The sequence below is a fragment of the Schistocerca gregaria genome, chromosome 4 (assembly GCF_023897955.1).
Source record: "Schistocerca gregaria isolate iqSchGreg1 chromosome 4, iqSchGreg1.2, whole genome shotgun sequence".
Lineage (NCBI taxonomy): Eukaryota > Metazoa > Arthropoda > Insecta > Orthoptera > Acrididae > Schistocerca > Schistocerca gregaria.
The window spans coordinates 370231114-370244884 of NC_064923.1; the positions used below are offsets into that span (position 1 = coordinate 370231114).

The 13771-nt window shown below is 42.5% G+C and overlaps 2 protein-coding genes across 3 annotated transcripts in view; one reads left to right on the forward strand and one right to left on the reverse strand.

The window, feature by feature from the left end:
- The window catches only part of LOC126365869 (beclin 1-associated autophagy-related key regulator), a 414889-nt gene that overhangs the window by 243300 nt on the left and 157818 nt on the right, over window positions 1–13771 (reverse strand). The gene's annotated exons all lie outside the window — the stretch shown is intronic.
- LOC126365872 (uncharacterized) overlaps window positions 5271–13771 on the forward strand; it is a 29197-nt gene continuing 20696 nt past the window's right edge. Inside the window, exon 1 of the mRNA XM_050008561.1 lies at window positions 5271–5375. The gene's annotated coding sequence lies outside the window, so the exon portion shown is untranslated. The remainder of the gene's footprint in view (window positions 5376–13771) is intronic.

The following is a 13771-nucleotide window of genomic DNA, read 5'->3' on the forward strand; positions in this document are numbered from 1 at the left end:
GGTTGGTCACTGCAGCACTCCTAGGATTTACGGTATATGACGACATGCGACGCTAATAAGCACCCAGCTCGAGACCCTCAAGTTTGTATATGCAAACTCAGCCACCAGAAACTAAGCTCCCTGGTGTGCTAGTCATTTAGCACCACACCGAGGACACACGGCAGATGTTAATTTACTGAGTACTATGGATTTACAGAGTGCTATTGATGCGGCCTGTACTAAACTCTCCCTTCCTCTCCCTCTCTCCCCTCTCCCCCCCCCCCCTCTCCTCCAGCCTGCTGTGTATGACGATTCCCTAGCTCCCGATTTGGTGGTCTAAATTTCACCTAAGAAGGCTGCCGCAAAGTGTACTAACACGCTGAACCTGCTTGGCGTCTGTTTCACCCACATTTCATGTGCCTGTTATTTGCAACGATTAATTAGGCTACATTTAGTCAAGGTTGTTCCTAGATATTTTGCCACCATAGGCGAGAATTGCAAAATAACGTCTCCTCATTTTCACTAACAGTCGGTCTTAACGATATCCCCCCCCCCCCCCTCCTCACCTATTACTACCACCAACTAGTGACACAACAATGCAAATCCCCTCCACCAACTAACGGTACAACAACGCAAATCCCCTATTATAGATACATCAAAAAAAGTTTTGCATCACCTCGGTTTCGAGAATTCCGGAACCTGTACAAAAAATTGGAATAGAGATCAACATGAACATCATTTCCGCCTTTTTATTGCTCATGAAAGCCGCACATTACATGTTGTACCACCACACAGCGAGACCTTCTGAGGTTGTAGTCCAGACTGCTGTACACATCGGTACCTCTAATACCCAGTAGCACGTCCTATTGCATTGATACATGCCTGTATTCGCCGTGGCATACTATCCACAAGGCAGTGTTGGTCCAGACAATCTCACTCCTCAACGGCGATGTGGCGATCCCTCAGAGTGGTTGGTGTGTCACGTCGTCCATAAACAGCCCTTTTCGATCTATCCCAGGCATGTTCGATAAGTTCATGTCTGGAGAAGGTGCTGGCCACTCTAGTCGAGCGACGTCGTTATGCTGAAGGAAGTGATTCACAAGACGTACGAATTGTCGTCCCTGGAGACGAATGCCTCGCTAATATGCTGCCGATATGGTTGCGCTGTCGGTCGGAGGATGATATTCACGTATCGTACAGCCGCTACGGCGCCTTCCATGACCACCAGCGGCGTACGTCGGCCCATATAATGCCACCCCAAAACAGCAGGGAACGTCCACCTTGCTGCACTTGCTGGACAGTGTTTCTAAGACGTTCAGCCTGACCGGGTTGCCTCCAAACACGTCTCAGACGACTGTCTGGTTGAAGGCACATGCGACACTCATCGATGACGAGTACGTGATGCTAATCCTGAGCGGTCCATTCGGCATGTTGTTGCGCCCATCTGTATCGCATTGCATGGTGTTGTGGTTGTAAATATTGACTCCGCCATGGACGTGGGAAGTAAATTTGGGCATCATGCAGTCTATTGCGCACAGTTTGAGTCGTAACACAACATCCTGTGGCTGCACGTAAGGTATAATTCAACATGGTGGCGTTGCTGTCAGGGCTTCTCCGAGCCATAATCGGTAGGTAGCGGTCACCGACTGCAGTAGTAGTCCTTGTGCGGCCTGAGCGAGGCATGTCATCGACAGTTTCTATCTCTCTGTATCTCCTCCATGTCCGAACAACATCCCTTTGGTTCACTCAGAGACGCCTGGCCACTTCTCTTGTTGAGAGCCCTTCCTGGCACAAAGTAACAATGCGGACGCGATCGAACCGCGGTATTGACCCTCTAGGCACGGTTGAACTACAGACAACACGAGCGTATACCTCCTTCCCGGTGGAATGACTGGAACTGATCGGCTGTCGGAGCCCCTCCGTCTAACAGGCGCTGCTCATGCATGGTTGTTTACATCTTTGGGCTGGTTTAGTGACATCTTTGAACAGTCAAAGGGACTGTGTCTGTGATCCAATATCCGTAGTCAACGTCTATCTTCAGGAGTTCTGGGAACCTGGGTGATGCAAAACTTTTTTTGATGTGTGTACTTTTAATCACTAAACGAAGGTGCTCAGTTTAGATGGCGTGTCCTCAATTTCATTAAAACTGGTTGAGGACAACAAATGTCCTCGATTTCCTATTTTTCCTCAGTTTTTGAAATTTCCCAAAATTATAGAAAATCTCAAGACACCAGCGCAACCAAATTTGGCATCAGTTACTTATTTAATGTAATTGCGAGAGAATGGAATAATAAGGTTGTGGAACTATTTTCTGGTGTTAATCAATTTTTCCTTGAATTTATGCTATACTCATGGGAGACATGCCGAAGCATCAGACTAGGTCATCTGGGTAATCGTGGTGTTATTTCGTTCCTGTTTAAAGAAATATTTTTAGAATGAGGAATAAATCTCATATCTTTCGGCGTCCACTTTCTTGAGACGAGTAAACAAATGACGCCTTGTTTGTATTTTCTATTACGAGCAGCGGCAGCTTTAGTTTTGAGGTAGGTAGTGGCAATGTATTGACTTTCGTCAAAGTAAGTAAAGACTTATTACGTAACGGTTCCGTATGCTTTTGAAAACAATTCGGTGTTTTAATTGTTCCTCTTTTTCATTTTTTTCTCATTTGCTCGATTTGTTCGCAGTTTGATTTGAAATTAATTTTTCCCGCCCTCTGCCGCCACTAAAATTTCGCCGCACTAGACGACCGCCCAGTTTTGCCTAATGGCAGAAACGGCACTGCATTTAGTTCAACAGATTGCTCTTCGGTAAGTAGCAGTCAATACTATATAGTCAGTCCTTTAATGTATTGAAATCACCATCACACCATCAATAATTACGTCAGAAATATCTTGTTGACCTTATTTCCTTTTTAAATTTCGTAACAGCAACCTATGTTACCCATTCTCCTTAATCCTAAACGTGTAAGCTCTTTGTTGTATGAATGTGTGAATTATTTGAAGTGCACATGTGATCAGTATCAAAATAGCTTTCTTGGTTCTCATTGTAGAGGCGTGGGAACGTCCGTTGAATTTAATTTTCGAAGCTGCCATTTGGCGTGACTGCGCTAGAGACTACAGGTTATCCCACTCTTTGCGTCTTGTTACAGGCCTGGCAGACCAACGCATAAGCTGTGGAAATTGCCGCCGAACTCTTATTAAAATTTTGTACGGTAAACTGGTGAGAGGCTTCAGCAACTAGCACTGGAATTTTTAGCCTCCATCCGATTGGACCAAGTGCCCGGCGCTCGGGTGTCGCTTCTAGGACTTGCAATCCGGCGGCCGAACCCCCCCAAATGGGGCCTCATGGCCAACTTTAGGCTGGGATTCTGGTTAGTCGTTTCGTTTCATAATGTAGGTAGTCTCTACAGTAATTAATTTTCAAGGAAAATTCGTAACTTAATTTTTGGTAGGACGACTTGATTTCATTATCTACCCACGCTAGGACATTTCATTGTGCTCTGCTGGATTACTTGAGCGGAATTAATGGTCAAAAGCCAGGCTTCACATAAAAGCTTGCATTTTGTAGGAATTATTACGATTTTCTTTGATGTAGTGAATTTATCTTCTAATGACCTTCTTACCCAACTGGAACGTGTGTTAGTCTGTAGTTTCACAAGAGCGTCTGTATTCCATCACCCTAATGACGCGATCCTTTGCTGAGAGAATTACGTCAAGACACTTCGTTAAGAATTCTCCTACCTCCCTCCCCATTCCCATAAAGAACCAAATTATTAAGATGACTTTTCTTTGTTAAAAGATTGATCAAACCGAGGAGAGATCATCCTGCTGATTATAAATGTGATCTTTCATAGATATAGTACATTAGTCTTTACCCCCCCCCCCCCATGTGCATCCACCTCTACCTACCACCTCCTGTGATTACTGATAACAGCTGTCCTGCTTGAGAAATGTCTTTTAAAATGCGTAATGAAATTCATTCCACGGTCAGTCGTTATGAAGTCACGTAATTAGATTCTATTGCACATTTAGAATTAAATCATTGTGACTAACTCTAGTAAATTACCTTACTGACTTCAGATTACACTGCACACAGTGAAACTTGCAAATGGAGAAACATTGCCTGCTAATAATAATAAGCGCAGTGGCTTCATAAAGTTCATGGATATGATGTTTCCCGCATTTTGATTAAAATCAGAATTCAGAATCAGATGGTACGCAAATTATAGGTACTATAAACAAGTAACAGTAAATAAAATGGAAAGAACAATTGGCATATTTTAGTAGGTATGATTTCTGTTTGCATTTGTAGATCGAAATGTGTCAAATACACAGAACTCATGCGACCAACATTAAGTTCGTTTATCAATTTATGCTCAAGGACTCACCACAACTCACTTCTATCTATGCCGCTGTCCACTTTCCAGTATGAAATTGTCCGATCATTGTTCACGATACTTGTCTTTGTCCATTTCTACGAAACGTCTTACACAGCCATTTAAGAATGCTAACAAAAAACAATTTTATGATTGAATAAAACGGTTAAGAGGCTCACTATTACCAATAAAATTTATGCTAATATCGTATTTTACCGAGCTAATTGATACAACGTCGTAAAATTAATATAAATTATAAGAATTTTGCTGGCCAGAAATTCGTTGTATCATAGAAGAAAATGTCATAAGAGATTACAAATATGATTTACATATGATTGTACAACGGTTCGCCTCAAATCTATGTCCTCTGTAACTTTGTTCACTTACTTACTTATTTATGGCGTCATTATAATTTCATTAGGCCTTGAACCTCTTTCATATAACAAAAACGTAACTTCAACACGATCAATCAAGAGCAATCAAATGTCTTTCCAAAAGGGTGTGAGTCTTTAAGACGTGTGGTACCAGCGTGCGTCACAACAAATCGTTTTCTCTTTGACCATCTGTTAAAATACTCTTCCCTCGGAGGATATTAAAATAAGTATCTTTGTTTATTAGAATTTCGTACTTGTTATGATAAAAGAAACCTATCCTCGTTGCGTTCTACATCTGGAATTGTTGCCGAATACTGACTCTACTGTGACGAATATTTTACGTACATTTTTGCGGTATACAGATGTTTGCGACGCAAGTACTTTTCGCGGTAAAGATAAGAACTTAAGTTACACGAGGAGTTGGAGACCAATCATGACGCACTGCGGACAGCGGATGTGCTTATCTGGCACAGATATCAAATGCAGGTGCTATGCTGCTTGGATTTGATTGTTGGTCATTTGTGAATGAGAGGCCCCTTGCCGTGTTTCTCAGTGTTTCCGCAGCTTCGAAGCGAAGAAGGCTGTATGCATTTGTGTTGCCAGGCAGATCTTCAATCTTCTTTGAAGGATAACTGCGGAAGTTCTCGGTGAGTAAAATGCGACGACAAGCTTCTTCAGCTACACCATAACACACACGTTTCGCGTCTGTAGTCAGTTTTAGCGGTCGTCTTGTAGGTGAATGACCTCGTCATTAGATAAACAGCCGGACACGTTTCATTGTTGTTGGAAATCCTACGAGTAGTGTCGGGTTTTACCGATCGCGGTTCAAATCCCCGCCTGGCAATCCTGATTTAGGTTTTTCGTGGTTTCCATATATCTTTTAAGGGGAAAATCGGAATTGTCCCTTTGAAAGTAACACTGGCAACTTACTTCTGCTATCCTTATTCTATCCAAACGAGTGTCCCACCTCTGATGAACATTAAATTGAAGCTCAATAAATACCGTTTACTTTCAGATATTCCTGCCACTACTGAATGCTGTTGTACCTAAGGACGGGATAACGTACATAGAAGGCTTTTGCTAGTTCTTTATTTTGTTTCGTTGGTAACATCAAAATACATTTATTGCAGAATCATTTCTGAATTTCACACGAAAAATGACACTCGTCTTCACACTGTCAGGCAATGATTAGCTACAGTGACAAGAATATGCCTTTTCGGGTGAACGTAGATGTAAACATAACTTTTCTTCCAAACTACATTTTATTCTATTGAGACTACATTTATACAGAAATACAACCCTGTAAATCCACGAAGACCACACTTTTTAGTGGAGAGAAATTGTTGTTTATTTTGTTTATTTACATTCCACTCATAATACATGGTGAGTCAGGAGGAAAAGTACACGCTCTGAGAGCTGACAGTGATTCAGAACAAAAAACTTCATATTGACGTATGCCCTAACCGGAATGGTTTCCGAGATGGAACACATTTGGTATAACATCTGTACGTTTTTCTTGAATAACTCGAAAACCTCACATTCCAGCGAAAACGTGCCGCAGTATAAAATTATACTACATTAAATTTCTTACAAAAAAAGTATATTCATTTTTTTTCTGCAGGACAAAGAGTGCGTGAAGAGAGAGCGAGAATACTGAAAATCTCGCGCGACGCGCGTTCTCTATAGCTTAGGTAGCTTTTGTAGGCCAATTTGCAGTAGTTTTCCGATTTGATAGACCAGAAGCGTCCCGCATCAGATTTTTTTTTTCGACTTACTCTTCACTACTCCAGCATTTTGTAAACAATGACTATATTTGAATAATACAGAATATAAATATCAATGTACATTCAATGTGTTCTATCTCGGAAACCACTCAGAACTGGACCATATGAAGTTTTTCGTTCAGAGTTAGTAATACTATCACCCCTCAAAGGATGTGCCTTTCCTTCTGATTCTCCCTGTATATCATGGCATAAAGAAGGTTTATATGGCACTGTGTCAACTTGGTTAGCCCAATGAAATCTTTACCGTACTCATAGAAGTAAAGTGTAGGATGGTGTAAGGCGTTCACAGATTACTCACTAAAAAGTAGCTCTTGAAATTATGTAAGAAATTTTACGTGGAGAAAACGGAAATTATGTGAAATCTTTCTACAATCGCATCGTGGGAATTGGCCCTGTAGTAAAGGCACTCGACTCGCATTTAAGCGAGGCGAAGTTCAAATCTCAGTCCACCTAGCTTTAGCTTTTCCGTGCTTTGCCTGTGTAGATTAAGGCGAATGCCAGGATGTTTTTTCGTAGACAAACCAATTAACTTGAGATTTTTCTTTCTTTCTAATGATCTAGGCGTCGACAATAGGTTGCCATCTACATTTCGTCTTTTCAAAAAAAAAATGGCTCTGAGCACTATGGGACGTAACTGCTGAAGTCATCACTTAGAACCACTTAAACCTAACTAACCTAAGGACAGCACACACCTAACGGTCGCGCGGTTCCAGACTGCAGCGCCTAGAACCGCTCGGCCACCCCGGCCGGCTTTCTTCTTTTCAGTCAGACGATTCTCTCGGTGACGACACTGGGGCGCAGTGTCTAACAAATGAGACACAAAACATCCCTGGATGCCAGTTTGAAAGTTAAATGCTCCACATTGTGAAGAATCTCTATCCTCGCACGTTATATTTGGTATAAGGTTCTATGCCATTTGTCTCCTACTTGTTGCTTCGGTTCGGTAATTCAGCTTAACTGTTCCTCTACAGATTATTACAGTGTCATAGTGTGCCGAACATTGTCTAACTGAAGAAAGACTAAGCACAATTACTCTTCGCTCATCGACAATGAGTAGCGGGACTGGTTGTTTGAGATGCTTGTGTGAGAAATCGTTGCTTATATCTGCGTGTCAGCATTACTGAGTTCGGAACTCTGACTGACTTATTACTAAAACAATGAAATCGAGAATCCTAAGCGGGATTCCATAAATGCTCATAGTTTCAGTGTGAAGTATGAATCTGAATATAGTGGCAAACATTAATGCGGAAGCTCGTGTTTATTCGCCTGAACGATGATTTCCTTACGAAAGTGACAGTGACTGCGAAGTTCTTTACCTTAATAATCACTTTTATCGATTCAATCCTTTACTCACCGCATCATTGCCCCTCCTTCAACGGATAATCTGTAATGAATATAAAGGAACGAGAAGTACTAGTATTACTACAGCAGCTCAATTATTAAGACAGTAAAATACTTGGAGCTCTACAGAGGACGACTGAGGAACACAGGGCATTACATAATACCGCGGTGGTCCAAGAGGCCGAGTACCGCTTGCGTTCACCCCACCCCCACTCCGTCTTCCTCTATCTCTCTCTGAGTCAATTGTCAACCGAATTAGTGCCCCATGTGGAAAAAAATGAGTATATTATAATAAGCTATCCTCTGATACAGTATTAAACGAGGCAGTCATCAATCCGAAGACTTAAAGACTGCAGAATTCTATACTGCGCATGATCCTATAGGAAATAGAATGTTCTTGCCGTAACCTCTTCTACGAACTAGGTCACTCAGTCGATTTTTGGGTGGACCTACTATTCTAAATAAGGTGCTAAAAATTGGTATTTTTGAAATGTATAAAAGTTTGACTGACGGGAAGGTCACATACACTACCAAAGAAAGTACTACGACCAACGAAGAATCGAACAAAAAAATGGTTCAAATGGCTCTGAGCACTATGGGACTCAACTGCTGTGGTCATTAGTCCCCTAGAACTTAGAACTACTTAAACCTAACTAACCTAAGGACATCACACACATCCATGCCCGAGGCAGGGTTCGAACCTGCGACCGTAGCAGTCGCACGGTTCCGGACTGCGCGCCTAGAACCGCGAGACCACCGCGACCGGCAAGAATCGAACACCATAGGTACAACTGTGTCATAGCAGTTACCCAATGAGGTGGGAAATCCCATACTGATAGATAATTAGAGCTCGATTTGAGGAGCTCCGAGGTGGAAAAACTGCAATGAAATGTCACAAATTGTGAGCAGGGGTAAAAGTCCTGAAGTATTGTTCCATCGGTGGTAATGGTTATCACAATCCTCGTGGTGGTACGTCGTTGTCGCGATGTCAGACCTCAAGCAGGACGCACGTATTCCTGATTAAATACCAGTACTTATAGTCAGCTGCATTTATAGACTGCGTTAGATATGTTTATAGACTGCGTTAGATATGAGACCTCATTTTTCTGGCCTCAATACACACTGCATACTGTGTGATAAGAACAAGCGGAAAGGAAACCATAATGTATTTAATCATAGTCTCCTCTTCAATGAGCAAACGAAGGACACGATAAAAAATGAGTCGTTCTTGGGTAGCTCAGTTGGCAGAGCGCTTGCCTGCGAAAGGCAAAGGCCCCGAGTTCGAGTCTCGGTCCGGCACACAGTTTTAGTCTGCCAGGAAGTTTCGTATGAGCGCACACTCCGCTGCAGTGTGAAAATCTCATTCAGCTAAAATATTGTTGAGAAAACAAGATATTTTTTGCTCCTAATCAGGCAAACAAATTGCAGTAAACTTCTGTTAAGAATATCTCAAGTTGTTCAGAAAGAGATGTCCACACACAGTGGACAATATTTCCAGAAGTCAGCAACATCTTGGAATTTTATGCGACGTGAGATGAAACACGGTTTTCCTGGTTTGACACGTGTCGTGGAAGCACGTAAACAGATATAGCAAAGGAATTCCCAAACAGCTGGCATATCTGCGGCTATGGGATTGCAGCCGATAACGGGAGACTCACCTGCCACAAAGCCTCAGTGAAGGTAGAACCAAGCGTTTTGATAGTGCAAGTAACTCGTTACAGGACTGTCGCACGGTCATTAGAGTCTGAAGAAAATAAAATAAAGAGAAGAGAGGTAGAGACGGAAGGGTAAATAGTGAGAGAGTAAGAGAGATGACCAAGTGAAATTGATTACGGACAGGAAAATCAGTTAAGAAGCTCAGTTTAACAAGTTTCGGACATAAAAGCATCATTGTGTTGACCTAAAGGCTTAGTTTGAGCATTTCTACACCATATTGCCTTAGGGAATTCTGAGACGTGGCACATAAAGTAAATGCAGTGTTTATTGAACGGAAGAGAGCAGAAAAAATGTTAAGTGAAGTAGGAAACCGCACATATTGCGGAACCCTCATTAAGGATCCTGAAATTCTTACATTTATTTTGTGTTTGTTAATCTGTACTTTTACTCATTCCATATATCTAAAGGGACCGCACCGCCACTTCCCAGCAAATTAGGGACACTGTTGCTCCTGGGGTATCGGCGAGGACCATTCGCAACCGTCTCCATGAAGCTGGGCTACGGTCCCGCACACCGTTAGGCCGTCTTCCGCTCACGCCCCAACATCGTGCAGCCCGCCTCCAGTGGTGTCGCGACAGGCGTGAATGGAGGGACGAATGGAGACGTGTCGTCTTCAGCGATGAGAGTCGCTTCTGCCTTGGTGCCAATGATGGTCGTATGCGTGTTTGGCGCCGTGCAGGTGAGCGCCACAATCAGGACTGCATACGACCGAGGCACACAGGGCCAACACCCGGCATCATGGTGTGGGGAGCGATCTCCTACACTGGCCGTACACCTCTGGTGATCGTCGAGGGGACACTGAATAGTACACGGTACATCCAAACCGTCATCGAACCCATCGTTCTACCATTCCTAGACCGGCAAGGGAACTTGCTGTTCCAACAGGACAATGCACGTCCGCATGTATCCCGTGCCACCCAACGTGCTCTAGAAGGTGTAAGTCAACTACCCTGGCCAGCAAGATCTCCGGATCTGTCCCCCATTGAGCATGTTTGGGACTGGATGAAGCGTCGTCTCATGCAGTCTGCACGTCCAGCACGAACGCTGGTCCAACTGAGGCGCCAGGTGGAAATAACATGGCAAGCCGTTCCACAGGACTACATCCAGCATCTCTACGATCGTCTCCATGGGAGAATAGCAGCCTGCATTGCTGCGAAAGGTGGATATACACTGTACTAGTGGCGACATTGTGCATGCTCTGTTGCCTGTGTCTATGTGCCTGTGGTTCTGTCAGTGTGATCATGTGATGTATCTGACCCCAGGAATGTGTCAATAAAGTTTCGCCTTCCTGGGACAATGAATTCACGGTGTTCTTATTTCAATTTCCAGGAGTGTATATAAAAAGAATAGTAGACGCCTATTGCAATGTAGGGGACAGACATACGGAGTTATTTCTTTGTCTGTGGATTTTTTTATTATTATTTTTCGTTTCGGGATAATCTACTGCTTTCTCGTTGTCGAGGAGTCATGTTCCTCATGCTTGAACTTTCCGCAATTCAGACTGGTAGTGAGGGTCCACACTAAGAACGTCATTATGTTCGAAATTCCAATATGACTCCTATAACGGATATATGACAGTATACAGGGCGGAATATTGGGTCAGTTGTGCTGCCCTTCATTGTAAGAATTAGTTCCTGACAGAACACAACACAAGGAGCTGACAAAGTGCTTTCTCCCATCGAGATTATATTAACCGGGATATTACCGAGGCTGACAGATTGCATGGCCTCCAGGTTATATTGTGGGACGGCGTCCCATGGCAGACAGTGTTGGCTAAGGGCCTGTGTGAGATAACAAGATCACGTAATCGATGAGAGCGCAGATGCTTGGTGATAGCACGCGACTGAAGTAACGCCACAAAATGAAAGGTGCGCTCTGGATCTACCACTTTCTTTTGGGCGAACGGATTTTCGCCATAATTTACCTGCGAATACCGCCCTAATTTGGTGTCGTTTGTACCCGTTCTTGCTGAATGCAGTCTTTAAATGTTTCACTACAATAAAAGTGGATATCAACGATGACAAACTGATCTACTTTCGTGGTAAAAGAAGGCGAAAATCCTTTCCTGCAACAGAGAGAAACAGAGCTACAGCAAATCCCACCTTAAGCAAGACGGGACATGAATTAGGCAAATTCGGCGTTAGGTCTGTGTTCCGCCCACTGCCGAATATTGAGGAATTGCCGCCTCCAGTGAAAGAAGACCTTGGTTTGAGAGCATCTGCATAGACAACTTGTCAAGTGAATGAGTGTAAACCAAGAGCAGACACAAACACGTGGGCATCGGCGGCGGGTGGTAATGCAGTTGTCTAGGACACACTGTCTGCACGGTGTACTACCGCTTTACTGAACTTTTCTCTGGGCACAAACGGCACGTCGAGTTGAGAAACTTTGAAACGTCAAGGACAGCGGCACATAGTATTCGAAAGGGCAGAAGAGCGGGTTTGAAGAAACTAAGATCCTGTCTCACGGTTCGTCTTAAATCCTAGAACACTAAATCGGTAACATGCTACATTGCTACTAAACAATCGTAAATTTTACTACTCCAAATGTTATTCAATGGAAGTCATAATTTATACGTTATAAATTAGTTAATTACATTTATTAGATCTACAATGGTACGTTATATCAAAATTAAGTTCAAAATATCCTGTTTCAATCCCTATAATGACTATTTTGCTGCTCAAAATGTAATTGGAAAAGAAGTCTTAATACATGTTACACACCAGGTAACAATTATTATTATTATCATAATTGTTATAACTCCAAGAGTATTTTACACACAAAATGAGCAGAGGCCTCCACTTTACACACTGTTGTTACAAAAAAGACCTAGTTCAGTGTTCTGCACAAATTGTAGTAGTTTCAAAATGTCGTCATTCTTCATTTTCTCGAAGGACAAAATGAGCAATTTTACCTTGAGGTGGTTGTTGGTGTCAGCACCACCCATATTGTGCTAATTTCAGCAGTAAAAGCCGAGATCAGCACTGGAGAAGACCAGTGTGATATAAACTAACACTTTTCTAACTCTGTCTGCTTGATATTTTGCCTAAGATGGCACACTAAGACAAATTCTAAGTAATAAAATAAATATGCCGACTATTAGGCAATAAAACAAATATGTTGACTGCTAGGAAACAGGCACATGATTACTAAATATCCGTAATATTTACGACTAGAATACCAGTGTTAGTAGACCGCTGGAGCCAGGAAATTGTAACAACAATGTTAGGTATGAAGCCACTCAAGAGCACATGTCGCCTATGTGTCCAGATAGACGGAACCGCGAAGACGGTTGGTTGGTTTGGTTTGGTTTGTGGGGCGATCAACTGCGTGGTTAGCAGCAAACCGCGAAGAGATACCGACTGAAATCGTAACTTTTACGACGGTTTAGTAATCTAAGATTAACAGGATTTTATAGTAAGAGAAATAGTAAAAATGTGCATGTCCACCAGCACACATAACAGAAACACTGGCTTCAATATTTGTCGAAGCTGGAGATGGGCGCTAAAGACCAAACGCCCCGAACGAGCAATAATTACTCTTAAGGTTCCCGTTCCGCTCTTTTGCCGTTCCATATCTAATTCGTCCGCGAATCACCTCTAAAAGAACACTATGAAAAAAATATTAGTCATATATACAGAGATTTACATAATTACCGGTCTATTTTGACAGAGAGTACGACGTGGCCTTATAATGGCAGCCATCCCGACATTCACCAGAGATAATTTAGGAAAACCAAGGAAAACCTAAGTATAAATGGCGAGCTGAAGGTCAGAGCCTGGATCCTCCTGAATATGAGGTCTGTCCCTAAACAAGAGATGAGTTTCGTTCGGTTTAGCTCTGGTTTACAGTGCTGTTTTGTTTACGCATTGTTCGAGAAAAGTTATTTCATAATGTAGATAAGCTAGTGCTACGCTGAACACAAATCACTGTACACACTCTGATTGACATAAGAACCACAACAATGATGCTTAATTTCCATTTTTCGTACTGCCATCTTCCCAGTTTCTTACTTGAAAAACTGAGTACGCTTACCTTCATATTGTGTAAGAAATTGGGTTCAGAAAGAGTATAAGATGATAGTGCTATCTATTTCACAGCTTCGGTGTAAGGCTTTCCAGAAAGAAAGAGGAAAAAGAAAGTGCGAAAGTGCGTTGGGAAATGAAACAGGGGTTTTATTATTATTTACTTGCATTATATTT